The sequence below is a fragment of the Lytechinus variegatus genome, chromosome 16 (assembly GCF_018143015.1).
Source record: "Lytechinus variegatus isolate NC3 chromosome 16, Lvar_3.0, whole genome shotgun sequence".
Lineage (NCBI taxonomy): Eukaryota > Metazoa > Echinodermata > Echinoidea > Temnopleuroida > Toxopneustidae > Lytechinus > Lytechinus variegatus.
The window spans coordinates 23,850,170-23,871,329 of NC_054755.1; the positions used below are offsets into that span (position 1 = coordinate 23,850,170).

The 21,160-nt window shown below is 36.3% G+C and overlaps 1 protein-coding gene across 2 annotated transcripts in view; it reads right to left on the bottom strand.

Moving 5' to 3' along the window:
• Positions 1–21,160, bottom strand: part of LOC121429681 (carbohydrate sulfotransferase 1-like) — a 35,579-nt gene that overhangs the window by 7,644 nt on the left and 6,775 nt on the right. The window contains exons 2-3 of one of the 2 annotated variants that reach the window (XM_041626840.1): positions 14,648–14,786; positions 222–283 (exon numbers count right to left, since the gene is read on the bottom strand). The gene's annotated coding sequence lies outside the window, so the exon portion shown is untranslated. Of the gene's footprint in view, positions 1–221; positions 284–4,587; positions 4,744–14,647; positions 14,787–21,160 lie in introns of those variants that run through there. The other variant, XM_041626841.1, reaches the window with a different exon arrangement.

Sequence of the window (21,160 nt, forward strand, 5' to 3'; positions counted from 1 at the left end):
AATTCATATATTCATTAATTTCTTGAAAAGTCAGTGTGCTTCTCTTTGTTTACAAAATACATTGTGCAATTTTTTTGTAGCAAAAATTATGACATTTGTGGATTTCTAGAGTTGAGATTGATTAGATCAATCGTAAATCTTTGTAAGACGGGGCCCTTGTTCTCTCAAACTTTAAGGCGGTCTGAATACGCCTACAGAACGAGACTCCTAGGGTGACTCACCGCATTCATCTGTCAAGTAAGTCCGTCAGATGCAAGACGACTTCCTCCGCCGTTCAGTCATCCTATACAAATGAAAAAAATGAAACAGTATTCCATATAGTGTGTTACACATAGTTATTTCTATGATTCATGTTCCCTCGATGAACATACTGTAAAATGCAACTACACGCAGTGAAACCTCCACCATAACAGAGACAAATCATCAAGTTCAGTGGGTAGCACTATCAGCATTTAACAACAAGGAAAAAATTCTCTATGAGGAGTCTGGTTCATGGAAACCCTTCAACTCAGTTAAATTCAATCATTATAAAAGAGAATGAAATGAAAGGAACATACTGATGGAAGTTTGAGAGAAAATGGAATGAATGATACGAAAGCTATAAAGAATTTGAACATTGAGATCACAAATGCTATGTAGCTCCTCCTATTGGCAATACATCCAAGATCTGTGATAACCTTTGTCACAGTACACCTCCTCAATACTAGTACTTTGTTTGTTTTTTTAAGTATTTTTGTCATTGGTCATTTTCCTTTTGAACTCAATAGTATCCATCAATATCGATAATACTACTTAACTTACATTTTAATGACCATTTTTAAATGTCTCGTATTGTATAATGAGTTTTTATTCTTAAGGTTGCCTCTTATTCCGTTTCAAGTTTCCACCTCTTGCTTTCCCTTTTCTTTTGACTTATCTCTTTGTTTCCCTTTTCTCATCCTTTTCCTCCCCTCTCTCCTCTTCATCCCTCAATCTTTCACCCCTCCTTTTCTGCATTGGTGACACCTTGAAGTAAAGGTGGTTTCACACCGCCTCGAAGTTCGTCAGTTCCAGGTATTCTCTGATCAGGAAATTTACCCCGATCAGAAAATACCAGGTATTTTGGTAATCTTAAAGCAAACTACGCATAATTTCCCCGAAAGAAAATACCCGCTAAATAGTAGATACTTGGCGAAATTACGAGAACTTTTGCGGGGATTTTTCCAAGGTCGCAGTTTTTTTGGCAATGTGAAAGCAAATTACGGGAACTTTTAGCCCAGCGTATCGTTGGGCGCGGCGGCGTGGTTGAATTTGAAGCTCATGCCTTGCCTGCTCATCAGACCATACTGCGCATGCTCATAACTTCGGGAACTTTTCCCAAGGGTACGTTTCGGGGCGGTGTGAATGCAGGAATAATAAATGGGTATTTTTTTGCCACAAAAAGTTCTCGTAATTTAACGGGGATTCTTGTGATCGAGGCGGTTTGAAACCACCTTCTGTCATGGCTTTTGGCATTTACTTATATACATTTCTTATTCATCTGTATGAATCTGTATTGTTTTTGTTTTTTATTTATAATGTTTACTTTATATCTTATGTTTCTATTTGTACATGTAAACAGTCACACATTTCAGTCTTTGACTGCTTGTAATTGTATGTTGATAGTTTTATCGCAATAAATCCAATATCACTTAATATTTACTCTCTTGTATTAGTTGTAACATACACTTGTCTATTAATCGCACAAACACTTCAAATCATATCACTTGCCACACACATATGCCATGTAGAATATACAGAGTAAATTATTGCTTTTCCATATGATCAACTGTAATGATTCATTTCTCACTTCTCAGAGTGCAAAATAAACCAAAAAAAATGCCAATGAATCATCAATCATGCCACGTTATAGTATCAAGTCGATCAAGCTCTCTCTGATCTGCCACTATTCACTCATTACTCCTTCTAATTAGGCCTATCTACATGAAGCACCTGGTTCTTGATATCAATCATAATTAAAGAGAAATTCCAGTAGTTGCAGTAAACAATGATTTCATGAGAAAGTCTGTAAAACCAGGCTTAATTGTCAGAATATCATCGAGGATCTAGATCTGGTACAGTTTATACATAAACTGAACTTTGTGAAATCTTGAAATCACGCTGAAAAACGTTCACACTGAAGATCACCAACACAGATAGGCACACGTGGGACAGTGTATTATCATTGCTGGAATAAAGACCCGACGGAAGTGACCGAATCCATGCTTATTTTGCTTATTTCTCAGCAATTACACAATTTCTCCCAGAATCCTTTGGCACATATTTTTATTCATACAGACACTTGGGTGGTCATTATATTAGATTCTGTAAAAAGTCATTTTGAGATCGTAACCAAAACTGGAATTTATCTTTAATGCATACATGTATGAGTGTGGTGGCGTTGTCATGCATCATACTGTACATGTAGGATTGCATCACACTCTATTTATAAAATTTATGCAACAACCCATTTTATAAAAAAATATATATAGACCTAAACATCAGTTCAATTACCATACCCTGTATATATAATAAAGGCAAATATCAAAGTTTGTGAGAATTCTCTTTTTTAAAATCTTTTTTCTTAGTTTTGAAAATGATTAAATTCTGGTTTGAAAGTTTCAGAGCACTGTATGGATATAAACCATTTTACATTTGCCGGAGTTGAACTTGCTGAAAAATAAACTCATCTACTGCCCAAACATGTGAGTTTTTTTTTTGGGGGGGGGTGATATGAAGCTATCTGCATGATATCATACATGTAGATTTTGAATTTCTTTCAATTCAATTCATTTATTTTCTCTTTCAATCTTTTTACATTTACAATGATAGTTCAATATACATATTTACAATATATAACATTTAATGGGTTGTTGTTGGTTCTTTAATCGTATGCTATTACACAAGCATATTTGCTGAAAAGGAGAAGTGAGAAACCTATTAGAATTTACTTTTGAATATACATACATGTAGGCACATCAGGGTTTTTTTTTTGGGGGGGGGTCATTGTTCAGCTGTCAGCTACATGTATGTACACATAAATGAATGGCCATACAAAGCTGTTTACAAATTAATGAAATCATCTTTGTGGGTGTTATTTGACACCAAATATAGACCAGGATTAACTTACTCCTCAGATATTTCAGTAATGGATATTTGAGCTTGACTTGAAACATTAATAAACAAGCACAACTTTCATTGATTCCTGAAGAAGATAGTGTACTTGGTGTGGTGCCAAATATTTTTTAAGTTATAATATGATAACGGTATATTTACCCAGGGTCGCCACTTCAGTTCCGAAAACTGTTCTCCCAGCGGGTCCTGCTATTATTATTGCCTGGCTAAGCTAGGCTACATTTCAGGTGTTAACAGCTTTTTTGAGGAATTACTTCCTGCCAGTACCCATTTTTACCTCACCTGGGTCGAGTGCAGCACACTGTGGATGAATTCCTTGCTGAAGGAAATTACGCCATGGCTGGGATTTAAACCCGCAACCATCTGTTTCAAAGTCCAGAGACTATTCCATTGGGCCATGACGCTCCATGACAGTAAATGTATTTGCAATGCAGCTTTTATAATCATGGAATAATGCAGCACTTTTGCACGCTCTACACTTTTAAGGTTTTGTGGTCCAGCGGACAAGTCTCTGGACCTTAAACCTCAAAGTATCAGGTTCGAATCCCTGGCAAAGCTCCGATATGCACATTATCATGGCATTAATTCAAAATTTCCATCAGTTTTCCATGCTCACCCCAGGTGAGGTGAATGGGTACCTGGCAGCAATTGATTCCTTGAAATGCTTACAAATGCACTGTTACTGTGTACGAGGTAGCCTGTAATCTAGGTGGGGAGCTGCTGTATTAATTTTGCCGGTACAGTAATGTAATAAAAGCAATAAGTCTATCGCCAAGTACACACCAATCTTGTGTTGGTTGTTTTCTTTTCATCAACACACTTGCGCTGAAGGTTTTTCGTAACAAAAAATTACCACTGGACACGAGTCGATAAAAAGAAAACAATGTACGAGGGGAGTAAATAGGATGGTTTGCAGCCGCAGTGCATACATGTAGTCTTCCGCATCAGACGCAGTAGCGTAAACGGCATCAGACTAGCAAAAGGCAAAGACAAAAGCTGCAGCTAGAATCTGCTAGATTATCTAATTAATAGACTGAAATCAAATATCGACCAGCACTGGGCAAGCAAAGCAAGCAAGCCCACTTCTCCCCTGACTCGGACCAAGGAAGCATTCCTTCAGAAGCACATACAGTTATTTGTATGTAAAATACATTGCAGAAAAGGTGATAAAGAAGAGATTGGACTATATATATACTTCACAAGAATGGAATATAATTCAAAACAGTTTGTACCAATAAACTCTATATGTAGACATTGGTATTCCATTGTGACTGCAAAATATAAAAAAATACATGAATGTGTATTGTTAAAAAAAGAACAAAGTTAAAGAGAAACATCCTATTACAAATAGTACAAACATTCAACTTTTATTTTTTTCAAATGATTTATTTTCTCAATGAATACATACTAAACTATGTTTTTTTTTCTACTCACCAACACACAGTAAGTGAATTCCATGTATTATTTTGATTTTTTGCACACAAAAAGATTACAATTGAATCTTCCGAATACATTTTTTTGCTCTGAGATCACAAATATTTCAGGTTAACTTCAACATCTCCAAACCATGTGTGCCATTGCCAGCACCGCACAATACATGTTTCCCGACTGTCTTCAAGTTCAGTTTCATCAAGTTACAAGACTTGACAGATCCTATATACCATGTTTTAGTTTTGCTTGCCAGCCCACATCCTGTCTCAAAATTCTCCTTTTCCTGTCTGGCACATGAATAGTCAGCAACTCTAAAATATCAACATGAACGGTGGTATGAATTAAGCTTCCTTGAACCACTATACCACCCTTTCCCCACCCATTCTACAGGTTGTGTTTACACTGCAATGTTAGGGAGTTCTATAGAATGTAGCGGAGCTGCCAACCTTTAAAAGTAGGAATCCAGAAGCTCAAAAGTCATGATTTTGACATATAAGTCATTATTTCATATGCGCCAAGTACCTGTAGTCAAAGATACTACAAGGGGAAGATCGGACACTTCAACGATTTTTCGAAAAGCTCGATAAATGCTTATGGGGAAGGGCACCCAACAGCGTTAAGTAGGTAACCTTTCCATATCGGCACGTGACAGTGTATAATTATGGGGAAAATGAGAGAAGGGAGTTTGGAGAGGGCTGAAGGGTGGCACATGGAAATGATTCCACGTTTATTACCAAGAAACCTCAGAAAATATATTCATCTCAAATTTAAGGGGGAAATAATTGAAGAAAAAAAAATCGAAATGTAAAAATTGTCTATTCCTTCAACCCTTCACCATTTCTCTCATATGTTTGTACACAACCATCTTGTAATACGCAAAGGTAAAAAAGGTTGTTACTTACTCAACGCTGTAGGGTGCTCTTACCGAGTGTATCCTTACGCGGTCTATGTACTGTTCGATCTTCCACTTGTAGTATTATAAATTACTATGAAGAGGTAAAGAACAGATTCCTTATAAAACAAATGAATCCTCTTTCTTTTAAAGCTCAGGTTCAGAATCACCTCTGGTAAAGGTGTGGAGCGTTGTGGCCCAGTGGGTTGGTCTCAGGACTTTGAAACCGAGGGTCGTGGGTTCAAATCCCAGCCATGGCGTAGTTTCCTCCAGCAAGAAATATTGTGCTGCACAATATTGTGCTGCATATTGTGCTGCACTCAACCCAGGTGAGGTGAACGGGTACCAGGCAGGAATTTATTCCTTAAATTGCAGAGCGCTGGGAAGCTGCTTGAGCTACAGCCGGGGTAATACAGTGTAATATCCAAGTCCTTTGGAAGCACATAGAGACATTTTTCATGTGTTATGCACTGTACAAGAACTGACTATTATTATTATTAATATACAAGATGATAAACCCACAAGATCAGTATTTAAAGCATGTGATGAAAACATTATTTCAGAAGGATGTAGACAAAGATACACGATCATGTGAATAATGATCATCATTGGCCGCCTTCAGATGAGTTCACCACTACCAAATGGATATAGGGGAGACCGGGGTTAGTTGGAACATGGGGTAAGTTGAAACATTTTAATTTTCTTTAGCGCCTGTAAAGTAAATTTATGCAATACTGCCCTCAAATTATTGCTATTAATAATACAACAGTTGTAGTATCAATAACAATAAATTGAGGGCAGTATTGCATAAATTTACTTTACAGGCAGTAAAGAAAATTACAATGTTTCAACTTACCCCATGTTCCAACTAACCCCGGTCTCCCCTACTTCTTTGCCATCAAAAGAGTAATAGTTGAGGTTGAGAGCATAATAGCATAATTTGTCATGAAAATCAGATTAAACAATTATGAATCTTATAGTTGGCAGTTTTGGGATCCATTTCAGAAAGAATTGCATTTTAACGCAATTGCAAGTCCCAAATACGCGCTGCTGATTGGTTGAAAATCAAGTTGCGCATGATTTTTAAAGTTGCGATTGATTGCAACTCTTTCTACAATGGGCCCCTCGACGTAGAGAATGCAAGTGGCACACATATACCAGCTGACTCATATGTGTCAACGTCATCATCTACCCATGTTCACTACAAATATGAATATTTTAGATTTCACTCAATTGATGTGTTATTCGTCCTATATGAAACTGCAAGTTTAAAGGTCAAGTCCACCTCAGAAAAATGTTGATTTGAATCAATAGAGAAAAATCAGACAAGCACAATGCTGAAGATTTCATCAAAATCGGATGTAAAATAAGAAAGTTATGACATTTCAAAGTTTCGCTTATTTTAACAAAATAGTTATATGAACGAGCCAGTTACATCCAAATGAGAGAGTTGATGACATCACTCACTCACTATTTCTTTTGTATTTTATTATATGAAATATGAAATATTTTTATTTTCTCGTCATTGTCATGTGAAATGAAGTTTTATTCCTCCCTGAACACATGGAATTCCATTATTTTAACATTTTGTGCTTCAGGCAAGGAGGTCCTAATCGTCAAATTCGTAAAAATTGAAATATTGCATAATTCAAACAATAAAAAACAAAAGAAATAGTGAGTGAGTGACATCATTGAAACTCTCATTTGGATGTAACTGGCTCGTTCATATAACTATTTTGTTGAAAATAAGCGAAAGTTTGAAATGTCATAACTTTCTTATTTTACATCCGATTTTGATGAAATTTTCAGCATTGTGCTTGTCTGATTTTTCTCTATTGATTCAAATCAACATTTTTCTGAGGTGGACTTGACCTTTAAAGTGAAGTTCACCCTGAAGAAAAGTTGTAAAAATAGCAGAAAGTGGTGAAGATTTCTTTTTAGGAAAATCCATTAAATATTAAGAAAGTTATTAGAATTTCAAGTTTTGAAATTTGTGCCATCATAAACAAGCAGCTGCCCCATATATTCATATGCATAATTTGTTTTTTGATGGTTAAGAATTTAATTATCTTTCATTGTCTTTTAGGGGAGCATTTGAAATGATTTGTGTATTGATACACTGAAGATGCAATAAAAACCATTTGTAATTTTCTGAGAAAATGACATTTCAATGATTTTTTTTTACCACATATGATACTTTGTACATGTACATGTATGTAGTAATAAAGCTGTTTGCATATGAAATCACAAATCAAATAGTTAAATTTTTCATTCTTTGGTGGATTTTCCTCAAATCTTTGCCAATATTTTTTATTATTTTTACAATAAAATTATTGTTAGGGTGAACTTTCTCTTTAATTTAAAGAAAATTTATCTGCCGTTACCAAACATTACTATTCTATCCCTAACAGGAAAATCCAACGGAAATCAGAAGTTTGTTTTGAAATTAAAAAGACCAAAAAAAAATCAGAAAAAGCAAGTATAAAGAGATAGTTTAGAAAATAAATCAAAGAAAGTTTACGATATGATTTTCTAAGTTAATTTTTGAAAATCTTTATAACTAGGGATTTTGTATTTGGCCACATTGACATGCAAAGGTAACGTACAAATAAGTTCTACTTCTTCATTTGCTCCATGCAATACACAAAAAAAATAATAAAATTGAATTGGTAAAGGTGCTTTGGAAGAAAACACTAGAACGGGCACTAATCCTGAAGCCGGATCTCATGAATAGCCATGCATGCCAGCGTGCGTAATGTAAAATCTAATGTAAGGCTATGCCGACAATATATATAGGCCTAGTACAGCTTGGTGCTTGTCAGTCAAAACGTCCGACAAGTCCTTTTTAAAATAGTAACAGTGCTTCTCTGCCAATTAAAATCGAGAAAAGTTACTACTTTTATAAAATCAAGCTACATGTACGTATGTTGATGAAAGCTTCCTTGAGCATGAAAATAAAAAAGTGCAAGACAGGTGTTCGTCGACAGACTTCATGGATATTCATTCATGGGCAGCTGCAGGATCGGTGTCAAAAAGTGCTTTCCAAAAACCGCAAATCCTTTTTAACATGTAATCACAAGTAATCATGTTCAATGATGTGATGAAGTGCATGGCAAATGGGAAGTTGTCCATATTACATGTCATAAACTATTCATCAAGTTGACAATATGAGATTTACTATTTATACAGGTACCTGTAGTCTTGTTCTCAGGTAATCTCATTAAAAAAATATCTATTTCTTTTAACAGGGTAGCCATGTCAGTAATCAGATACTGTTTTACATGTACTTGGGGAAGTTGGGGGCCCTGCATAACCTACATGTAAAACAAAACAAAACACATGTATGCATGTACATGTACAATACACAAACAATACAAAATTTGGTTAATCATAAACATAGTTTCTAGCCCCTACATCCAAAGTAATTCATGTTATTTGAAATAAAGAAGTCAGTGGATTGCATTGACTACTAGTACTATACTGTAACCTGATCATTCTGAGATGTTGAATTATTGGTTTTTAGTGGAACAAACATGGAGTAAACCGAAAGGAAAAGGTGCTGTGTATCAAATGACTATTTTGTAGATTGGTTTGGACTGGATTGGATGTACATGTAATGCCCATAAAACATCGTAGCAGGTATGAAAAAAGACAACGCATGAATCTAAAATACACTCCTGGTAACTTTTCAAAAACTTTTGATTGACTTCGAGTAAAGTGGCATCCAAAGCTAAAATGAAATCAAGATCGAGTATTCTGCTATGGACAAGAATGATATGGCAGACTGAAGGACCAAAGAAAGAGAAATAAAGAACTTTTGAACAGTATCATAGACCCCTTTCTTGTATAATACTTAATGGAAACATGTACCGGTAATGGGAACACATGAAGCAGTCTTGGACCCCGTTCTCATTACGCTTTCTAAAACTAGTTTACTGGAAACCAGTTCAGGAAATCAGTTTAGAAGATCGCTTAGCTAGCGTTTCCATTTGATCACACAAAGTGGTTTTCAAATCACTTTACGAAAAGCATCTTGTTGCTATGGGAATGCTCTACATGTAAGTGGGGTGTAAAGTTCCGCGCGAAATTTGAAACAGCAGGGGAGGCAGTCTACACATAGTGCGTCAAGAAGCGCACTCGAAATGTGTGAAGAACGCTTCCCAAAGAACGGTTGTGTCCTTACTTAAACTATTAAAAACCAGTATAACGAGGCAAAGCGATCTTAAAAACTACATCGAAAGGTAGTTTCATGAACCAGTTTTATCACTTCGACCGTTCTCTTGCATGTTTAACTAGTTTTCAGTAAACTAGTTTTAGGAAGGTAGTGAGAACGGTGTCTTAAGTGGTCTTCCAAACCAGTTTGCAATGTGGCTTTCATGACTGCTTTGCCTCGTAAAAAAATGGTGAAGTATATGTTAGACAACTTTCTTCGGGAAGCGAAAGTGCAAGACTGTACATGAACATGAATGTTGGGTGCGCTTCTCAGTACGCACTGTGTCTAGAATGCACATGCTGCATTTTAAAAGTTTTGTGCGAAACATGTGACTCCACTGAGTGTGTTCCCATAGCAACAAGGTCACTTTACGTGAAGTAATTCTGGAAACCAGTTCAGAAGATGGCGCCGAGGACGATAGCGATGCGATCTTCTACACTGGTTTCCTGAAATCGTTTCCACTACACCAGGTCAAGAAAGTAGATGAGAATGAGGTCATAGACACTGTTCTCACTACCTTTCTAAAACTAGAAACTAGTTTAACGTGTAATGAGAACGGTCGCAGTAATCTTCCAAACCAGTTCAGAAAACCACCTCGCAATGTAGTTTCAAGATCACTTTGCTATGTTAAACTGGTTTTAGCGTGAGGAGTGAGGACACAACCGTTCTTCGGGGAGCGATCTTCGCACATTTTGAGCACGCTATCCCACACACTGTGTGTAGAATGCCTACGCTGCGGTTTTGAATTTCGTGCAAAATGTGTCAACCAGCTGAGAGCGTTCCCATAGCAATAAGATTGCTTTATGTGAAGTGATTTTGAAAACCACTTTCATGTGATCAAGTGGGAACACTAGCAAAGCGATCTTCCAAACTGGTTTCCTGAACCGTTTTCCAGTAAACTAGTTTTAGAAAGTAGAAAGCGTAATGGGAACGGTGTCTTATACGTCTTCGTAAAATGGTGTGGATATAACTTCATGACCTCTCGTGTAAACTTGCCCACAATCGCCCATGATGAAGGGATACAGGTCGTGGAAGGCTAATGGCTTACTCCTACACACGCATTCAAACATTTGAACTTGAAATTAACCTAATGAGATTACCGTCTCCTTTTATCAAGCTGGCCAAATGATGAAAGCAGAGGGAAACTTGCTCTAATCATGTCACTAAATATCAGGAAACTACATGTACTTCTCCTAGACAAACTTAAAATCAGTTTCACAAGACAATAGACAATTGACACATGAAAGTGATTTCAAACCGCAATCTCTTTCTTTGGAATACAATAGTGAAGGTTTGAGGAAAATCCATCAAAGATTACAAAAGTTTGTTTATAAGTGACGTCATATACGAGCAGCTGCCCCATAAATGCATAAATTTCAATTTTTAAATGGTTCATGTTGACTTATTTTTTATGAGCAAGTGTGAAATGAATTGTTGGTCAATGCACTGAATAACAACCATTTCCATGACATTTCATTGATTTATTTGCCAAACAATATGTACAAAAGCTGCTCGCATATGACGTCACAAATGAAATAGTTTAACTTCGAATACAGTATCTTTTTTATTCTTTGGATTTTCCTCAAACCTTCACCAATATTTATCTTCTTTTTTTCTGCTTAACATATTCTTACAATTAACCCTATTTCAGAACAAACTTCCTTTTTAGACTTTAATTTGGCCATTGAATAGATACATCTTATTTTTACCTTCAATTTTGATTTATAATTAAGAGATAATTAATCAATAATTAAAGGACAAGTCCACCCCAACAAAAACTTGATTCGAATAAAAAGAGAAAAATTCAACAAGCATACATGTAACACTGAAAATTTCATCAAAATCGGATGTAAAATAAGAAAGTTCTGACATTTTAAACTTTCGCTTCATTTCACAAAACAGTTATATGCACATCTTGGTCGGTATGCAAATGAGGGAACTGATGACATCACTCACTCATTATTTCTTTTGTATTTTATTGTATGAAATATGAAATATCTTGATTTTCTCGTCATTGTCATATGAAATGAAGTTTCACTCCTCCCTAAACACGTGGAATTCCATTACTTTAACATTTTGTGCTTCAGGCAAGGAGGTCCTAATCATCAAATTCTTAAAAATTGAAATATTGTATAATTCAAACAGTAAAAAACAAAAGAAATAGTGAGTGAGTGACATCATCGACTCTCTCATTTGGATGTAACTGGCTCGTTCATATAACTATTTTGTTAAAAATAAGCAAAACTTTGAAATGTCATAACTTTCTTATTTTACATCTGATTTTGATGAAATTTTCAGCATTGAGCTTGTCTGATTTTTCTCTATTGATTCAAATCAACATTTTTCTAAGGTGGACTTGACCTTTAGAGATTGGTTCAATCACAAAGAGGCCGTAGCCCCTCAACCCAATTCCGGAACCTTGTGACAAAATGGCAAAAGAAAGACCAATGAAAATGAGAAGGGATTAAAGAATCCTATTTGTAACAGTTTATCAAAGTTCACAGAACCACCGTAGGCATGTTTAATTGATTGCCTTAATAACTGAGAAGTTTACAGGAAGTTAGAATTAAACACACCTACATGTAATGACGTTAAAGAAGCACAATGCATGGATGGGCTGAATAGCACTCGAGCAAAGAATGACCATTTGGTTGAGACTGAAACCAGGAATTTAGTGACTTTAGATTCCAGAATTAATTGATTTTTAGGGCGACTGGCCTTTTTGTTTTTATAGGTCAAGTCCACGCCAGAAAAATGTTGATTTGAATCAATAGAGAAAAATCCAACAAGCATAACACTTAAAAATTCATCAAAATCAGATGTTAAATAAGAAAGTTATGGCATTTTAAAGTTTTACTTATTTTTCACAAAATAATTATATGAACAAGTCAGCAACATGCAAATAAGAGAGTCGATGATGTCCCTCACTCACTATTTCTTTTGTTTTTTATTGTTTGAATTACACAATATTCTAATTTTTACAAATCTAACAATCGGGACCAACTTGATTGAACCATAAAATGTTAAAACAACAGTAATTTCAGATGTTCAGAGAGGAACAAAACTTTCTTTCACATGACAAAGAGAGGGAAAATTAGAATTCACTTTTCATATAATAAAGTACAAAAGAAATAGTGAGTGGATGACATCATCAGTTCCCTCATTTGCATACAGAGCAATATGTGCATATGACAGTTAATTGTGAAATTTAGCGAGATTCAAAAATGTCATAACTTTCTTATTTTACATCCGATTTTGATGAAATTTTCAGCGTTGTGCTTGTTGGATTTTTCTCATTCTATTCAACACAACTTTTTGTTGGGGTGGACTTGTCCTTTATTTAACCAATCTCTTAATTATTGATATACAGGTACTTTAGTAAGGATTATTGAAGGTAGCCCGTGTCAAAATATTGTTTATTTTGACAGAGTGGGATTTGTGTACCGGTATTGCAATATTGAAGTCAAGTTTCTTCAATTTTGGAACCAATTTATTTCACCTTTGCCTCTTTTGCACTGACAATTTTATGACATGTACGTAGCTCAACCAAATAAGTTTCAATGCAAGCAGTGTAAAACCAGTTTATAAATAGTATAAAGAAACTGTAAGTACACAAAATAATCCTTTTCTGGAAATGATGCGTGTACATGTACATGCAAAACGCAGATACACCACAAAACGGAGCACACATATAGATTTGAGCTCGATATAGTATCAGGAGTCCACTTCCTTTGAATTTTTTTTTAAAGGTCAAAGGCCCCAAAACTGAACTTGACCATTGGAAAAGCACTGTGTATAGAGAGTATTCACCCCCCCCCCCCTGGAAATCTCTATACTTTAAATTGCTGGATTTTCCATGGATATCAAATTGAAAACAAAAATCTTGAAAGTACAGACCCATTATCAAAAGACATACATGTATACCAGCAAATGTTTGGAACTTTTTTTGCATAGAATAATATTTGGGTTTTTTTACTGGCTGGTTAATTTCTAGATTTGTTCATATTTATAACCATTGCTTCACTAACACGGGCCCATGAGGAGTGCATGTCTTTCAAACTTTGGACGCTGTTTGTACTCTTCAACCTACATTATTATCATTGTCATTGTTGAAGGCACACTTAAATTGCTTTAAAAAGTCTTAAAATCATCAAGAATGACTGCTTTCCTACATGATTGTGTTTTGGGGGACAAAAATATTTTTAAAAGGTGTGACTTCACACTTTATTCTGAAAAGTGGAATCCATGTTGTTGATTGTTCAAAAAAAAATGTGCAAAACTGCATTTGCTTTATTACACAGCACAATGAACAGAAAACTGTTATAATTTCTTTCATTTTACAAAAAAATATTTGCGAGTGAACAAAGTACAATGTTGCAAAATATCAAACATTTTTTCATGTAATTAGTATGCTCCAAAAGACCACCAATGTTTCAATTTAACAACAATAAAGATGTCCTGCTTGAGATTTTCATTGACACTGATCAATGTTTTCATCAGGAAAGGGTAGGCAGTTGAGTTTCCCTTTTTCTGTTACACCCATACTTTTCCACATATATACAGCGGTGCTTAAAGTGAACCCCACCTGAAAATGAACATATTTTTTTCCAAGTGTTGGGCCAAGTTCTGCCATGTTTTAGATATTTGATTGTGAAGTCAAGGTGATAAAATATTACATTCAATAAAGTGTTTCTCTGGGCTCACCAAACATTGTAGTGTATATATCATTACTCAGTATTAGGAAGCGTATTAAATTTTGTGGCTGGCATTATTAACTTTTTAGCACAGTGTAACACGTACATGTACATAATATTGGAAGCACTTGGTAAAATCTGAGCATCGTGTGAATTAAAGTTTGTTGGGCATGCACAAAAGCTTTCAGTTCAGCAATTCACAATGTTCAATTACTGTAAATAAAAAACAACCCAACTATGTAAAAAAAAATCAAAGATACTCACACTGTGTCCCCACTTTGAGAAAGAGCCTGTTACCGTGACAACCTTTCCACCATCCTTGGCTTTTACCAGTGGGAGATATCTAGCACACTCAGCACAGGTCACAAACACTGCACTATACAGTGTAGATCGTCCCAGAATCCTAATGATTGATTGATAGGAAGAGGAAAAGATAATAAGTAGGTGCATCGTGGTCTAGTGGTTCTGACTCTCGCCTTTGAAACAGAGGGTCGTGGGTTCGTATCCCAGCCATGGCGTGTTTTCCTTCAGCAAGAAATTTACACACTGCGCTGCACTCGACCCGGGTGAGGTGAATGGGTTCTTGGCAGGTGTAATTCCTTGCGTGCACTGAGCGCCGGTGATGGTAGCTCGAGCTATTAAAGGCCGAGATAATAATAGCAGTGCATTGTATCCTCAGGCAAAAAGTGATTTATAAATCCAGCTATTTTTTCATGAGAAAGTACACGTATCAGGGTTAATTTTCGCTCAATGATCATAGTCTACTTGTAGATCAATTATCTTAGATCTAGACCAATACATTTACATATACTTCTCTTTGTGGAATGAAATCTTACAACTGACATCATCTACAATGTACGATCACTAACAAAGAGAAGCATGTGGGGCAGTGTATTAATTGCTTGATAAAACCTGACATACTACATGTACACATATAGAATTCCATGCTTATTTTGCTTATTTTTATCAATTACATAATTTTTTCCACAGCCATTTGGCACAGATTTTTTTTATTAATACTATACAATACACAAACACTTGGGTGGGCATTTCGTACTCACTCTGAGATACATTATCATGACTGGCATTTCTCTTTTTAAGACTTCATAATAATCTTTACTTTGCAATGCTTGTTCTCTTGACACACAGTTCAGCAGTCTTGGTTTTTAAGGTCATGCGTACCTCAGAACATGTTGATTTTAATCAATAGAAAAAAATCAGACAAGCACAATGCTGAAGATTTCATCAAAATCGGATGTAAAATAAGAAAGTTATGACATTTCAAAAGTTTCGCTTATTTTTAACAAAATACTTATATGAACAAGCCTGTTACATCCAAATGAGAGAGTCGATGATGTCACCCACTCACTATTTCTTTTATTTTTTTGTTTGAATTATACAATATTTCAATTTTTACAAATTTGACGGAACTTAGGACCTCCTTGCCTGAAGCACAAAATGTTAACATAATGGAATTCCATGGTGTTCAGGGAGGAATGAAACTTCATTTCACATGACAATGATGAGAAAATAAAAATATTTCCTATTTCATGTAATAAAATACAAAAGAAATAGTGAGTGAGTGATGTCATCAGTTCCTCATTTGCATACCGACGCAGATGTGCATATAACTGTTTTGTGAAATGAAGCGAAACTTTAAAATGCCATAACTTTCTTATTTTACATCCAATTTTGATAAAATTTTCAGTGTTATGCTTGTTGAATTTTTCTCTTTTTATTCAAATCAAGTTTTTGTTGGGGTGGATTTGTCCTTTAATTGGGATTGAAACTTCTCCAAAGCTTCATTGACTTTGCAACTTGCATGCTTCACAGTAGACCATTGTTTCACAGTATCTCTGCACATATTCATGACAGGTTAACTTTTCCTTGTCTTGTGGGCCAACAAGTATAATACCCTTTTCATAAACCCATCCTCCAATTAATTCAATAACAAGTGGAATGCCTCTGGCCGTCTCACCTGCATCACGCGGTTCAATATAGCAGCAGTGCTGACTTTGAATACTACTCTAACTCGCACAAGATGTTCAGTGATACATGGTTATTCTTATGTCCACTTTTTATGAACTAGACCAATAAACTTACAGAGATATGATGGTTATTCAACAAAAAAACCCAACATGGCCAAAGTTCATTGACCTTACATGACCTTTGACCTTGATCATGTGACCTGAAACTCGAACAGGATGTTCAGTGATACTTGATTACTCTTATGTACAAGTTTCATGAATCAGATCCATGAATTTTCAAATTTATGATGGTAATTTAACAGATACACCCAATTCGGCCAAAGTTCATTGACCTTTGACCTTGGTTATGTGACCTGAAACGCGCACAGGATGTTCAGTGATACTTGATTACTCTAATGTCCAAGTTTAATGAACTAGACCAATAAACTTTCAAAGTTATGATGGTAATTCAACAAATACCCCGATTCGGCCAAAATTCATTGACCCTAAATGACCTTTGACCTTAATCATGAGACCTGAAACTTGCACAAAATTTTCAGTGATGCTTGATTACTATCATGTCCAAGTTTAATGAATCAGATCCATAAACTTTCAAAGTTATGATGGGAATTCAACAGATATCCCCAATTAGGCCAAAGTTCATTGACCCTAAATGACCTTTGACCTTGGTCATGTGACGTGAAACTCATGCAGGATGTTCAGTGATACTTGATTAACCTTATGTCCAAGTTTCATGAACTAGGTCCATATATTTTCTAAGTTATGATGACATTTCAAAAACTTAACCCAGGGCTCCACACTAACCCATTTTTTCTACTGGTCCAACCTATTCATGTCGGACCAGTAGATACCCAGTTTTTCAAATTTTTACTGGTCCGAACCTAAAATCTACTGGTCCCAAAAAGTAAAGAAAACATTTAAAAAAAGGCGCAAGTTTATTTTTCTAGCCTTTCGTGACCCCCCCCCCCCCCCCGTAAAACGAAGGAATGAAGGACAAAAAGAAAGCAAGACAGAAACGAAGAGAGTAAGAAAGAAAGAAAGAAGGAAAGAAGGAAGGAAAGTCAGAAAGAAAGGATGGAAGGAAAGAAGGAAGGAAAGAAGTAAGGAAAGAAGGAAGGAAGGAAAGAAGGAAGGACAGTAAGAAAGAAAGAAAGGATGGAAGGAAGGAAAGTAAGAAAGAAAGGATGGAAGAAAGGAGGGAGGAAGGAAGGAGGGAGGAAAGAAGGAAGGAAGGAAAGAAGGAAGGAAAGAAGGAAGGAAAGAAGGAAGGAAAGTAAGAAAGAAAGAAAGGATGGAAGGAGGAAGGAAGGGAGGAAAGAAGGAAGGAAAGTAAGAAAGAAAGGATGGAAGGAAAGAAGGAAGGAAGGAAGGAAAGAAGTAAGGAAAGAAGGAAGGAAGGAAAGAAGGAAGGACAGTAAGAAAGAAAGAAAGGATGGAAGGAAGGAAAGTAAGAAAGAAAGGATGGAAGAAAGGAGGGAGGAAGGAAGGAGGGAGGAAAGAAGGAAGGAAGGAAAGAAGGAAGGAAAGAAGGAAGGAAAGAAGTAAGGAAAGAAGGAAGGAAAGAAGGAAAGAAAGAAGGAAGGAAAGAAGGAAGGAAGGAAAGAAGGAAGGAAAGAAGGAAGGAAAGTAAGAAAGAAAGGATGGAAGAAAGGAGGGAGGAAGGAAGGAGGGAGGAAAGATGGAAGGAAGGAAAGAAGGAAGGAAAGAAGTAAGGAAAGAAGGAAGGAAAGTAAGAAAGAAAGAAAGGATGGAAGGAGGAAGGAAGGGAGGAAAGAAGGGAGGAAAGAAGGAAGGAAAGTAAGAAAGAAAGGATGGAAGGAAGGAAAGAAGGAAGGAAAGAAGGGAGGAAAGGAGGAAGGAAGGAAGGAAGGAAGGAAGGAAAGAAGGAAGGAAAGAAGGAAGGAAAGAAGGAAGGAAAGAAGGAAGGAAAGAAGGAAGGAAGGAAAGAAGGAAGGAAAGAAGGAAGGAAAGAAGGATGGAAATAAGGAAGGAAGGAAAGAAGGAAGGAAGGAAAGAAGGAAGGAAAGAAGGAAGGAAGGAAAGAAGGAAGGAAAGAAGGAAGGAAAGAAGGAAGGAAAGAAGGAAGGAAAGAAGGAAAGGATGGAAATAAGGAAGGAAGGAAAGAAGGAAAGAAGGAAGGAAGGAAAGAAAGAAAGAAAGGATGGAAGGAAGGAAGGAGGAAGGGAGGAAAGAAGGGAGGAAAGAAGGAAGGAAAGAAGGAAGGAAAGTAAGAAAGGATGGAAGGAAAGAAGGAATGAAAGAAGGAAGGAAAGGAGGAAGGAAGGAAAGAAGGAAGGAAGGAAAGAAATAGAGAAAAAAAAAATTAAAAGAAAGATTGAAAAGAAAGAAGGAAAGAAAACAGGAAGAAAACAGAGGAAGAAAGCTAAAACTATTATAAATAATTTCTTTTTTGGCTCAATTAAAATAGCTACGAAAGAAAGTCAGAAACCAAGTGTATCAACACACACATAAATGCATATGTGGGGCTATATGTATTCAGACGATACCACCCGAGACCCGATCTGTTTGAACCAAACAGAAGTGAAAATTTACCCTTTTACTGCTTACAGATGACAGAGTTACTCCAATTTTTAGGAAATATGGACATTATAAGAGCCTTTCATGAGTATGAACCGTGAATTTTGACAGTTCTGTGAGAGATTTCTGCCAGAGTTTAGCCAGGCTTCGTTCGTGCGGCCAGTGGAGAATTCACCATGTGGATTGTGTGGCTGACTACATGTACACTGTACGCATGCTGTATAGTACTCTAGTAACACGTGCGATTCATTCTGTGTGTATTCTGTGTGTGAATTGCAGAATTGAACGGGGGAAATGGTTTGCTGTGAATTTGACCATTTCTGGAAAAGTTATTGGCCCAACAATGGTTTTTATTACTGGTCATGTCGGACCCTTAAATCTTGATATTTTTGGAAAAATTACTGGCCCGACAATGATATTTTTTACTGGTCATGTCGGACCAGTAAATCTTCCAATTTCTGAAAATCTACTGGCCCAACAGCGATTTTTACCGGTCTGGGACCGTCGGACCGCCGCTAGTGTCGAGCCCTGCTTAACCTCAGGTTAAGATTTCGATGTTGATTCCTCCAACATGGTCTAAGTTCATTGACCCTAAATGACCTTTGACCTTGGTCATGTGACATGAAACTCTAATAGGATGTTCAGTAATACTTGATTAACCTTATGGCCAAGTTTAATTAAATTGGTCCATATACTTTCTAAGTTATGACGTCATTTAAAAAACTTAACCTCAGGTTAAGATTTGATGTTGACGCCGCCGCCGCCGTCGCCGTCGGAAAACCGGCGCCTACAGTCTCACTTTGCTTCGCAGGTGAGACAAAAATTGCGTTCCCAAACTCCGAAAATAATCCGCACTATCTTTACGAGCGCCCGTCCTGAAAAAGGCGAATAATCATCATGACAACTGGACACGCCCCCTCCGATGCGGTGGTGTTGGAAAAGGGTGACCTTGTGACCGCACCATGGCAATTATCCGCATTATTTGAAAATGCGTTCATAAAGTCAAAATCTGGTCCCGATGAGCAATATATGCCGATAATCAAAATAATGCGGATAACTCTGGTCCTCCTCTGATTTTACGACCAAATTATGCTGCTATTAGCTGCATAATTGGGTTTATGAAAGGGGTATGAGAAATACATGTCCAAATAAAAGGAACCTTAAAAAAATAAAACAACTTTACATGTATGTTACATCAAAATTGTCAGAATTATAAACCCTTTTTTCTCTATTTATTTGAAGCAACTTGGTGTTGGGTTAGTCTGCTGGGCAAACCCTTCACCCGAAATAAGGGTCTGAATGTGCAGCCTACTCATGCCTTGTGTACTGAAGTATTGGAACAGCAAGTTCTGTATGTGCTAGTCTTTGCATGGAGGCACACTTGTTGATCAAAGTTCCAATCAGGGTCTGTGCCTGCAGACTAGTGTTGGGTTGCCTTGGCCTTTAAGCTAAATTCAACGTGGCTACAAAATAGTACAAGTAATTAGAAGGGTGTAATTAACTGAGATGTTAATCTTTAGATCGCTATTAATTACTTGCCACATTGAACAAGATCCCTGATATTACTAGGCAGGGCTTACTGTCATGCAAGGTTCAAGGCAAAAATTGATATTCTAAGATTACTTTCAACACTAGTACTAGCCCCTGGAGGTATTTAAAGCCAAAAGGTCAAGTCTACCCTCAAAGAAAAAAAATTATTATAACAAAGATAAAACTCAAACAAGCATTACACTGAAAAAAAATAGAATCTTATTATGTAAAGTTGCATTTTTCACTTTTTCAAATTACATGTAACAGTAGTCACTTTGATTTTTTTTTGAGGGGGGGTATTTTATAGGCTAATTCTAATTCATTTTTGTGGTGTACAGTTCAAATTATCATGTACATTATAAAATTGCTTTGATTTAAATTTCACGAAAAGTGCATACACACTGTATGCTTACTTTATTATCATTATTATTACTGCACAATATACAAATTATGAGAACTTTGCTGTACATGATGTCATACGTTGTGCTGGTGCAAATAACACGTTTCCTAAAATGTACATCATGCACAAGACATCCCTCGTGTGAACTTGCTTGTGTGCACACATTGCTTAATTTGACAAAACAGTTATGCCCATCCTGGTCTGTATGCCAACGAGGGGACTGATGACGTCATTCACTCACTATTTCATTTGCATTTTATCATATGAAATACATGAATTCTCATTTTCTCCTAAATATCATAAAGAAACAGTCCTATTCTT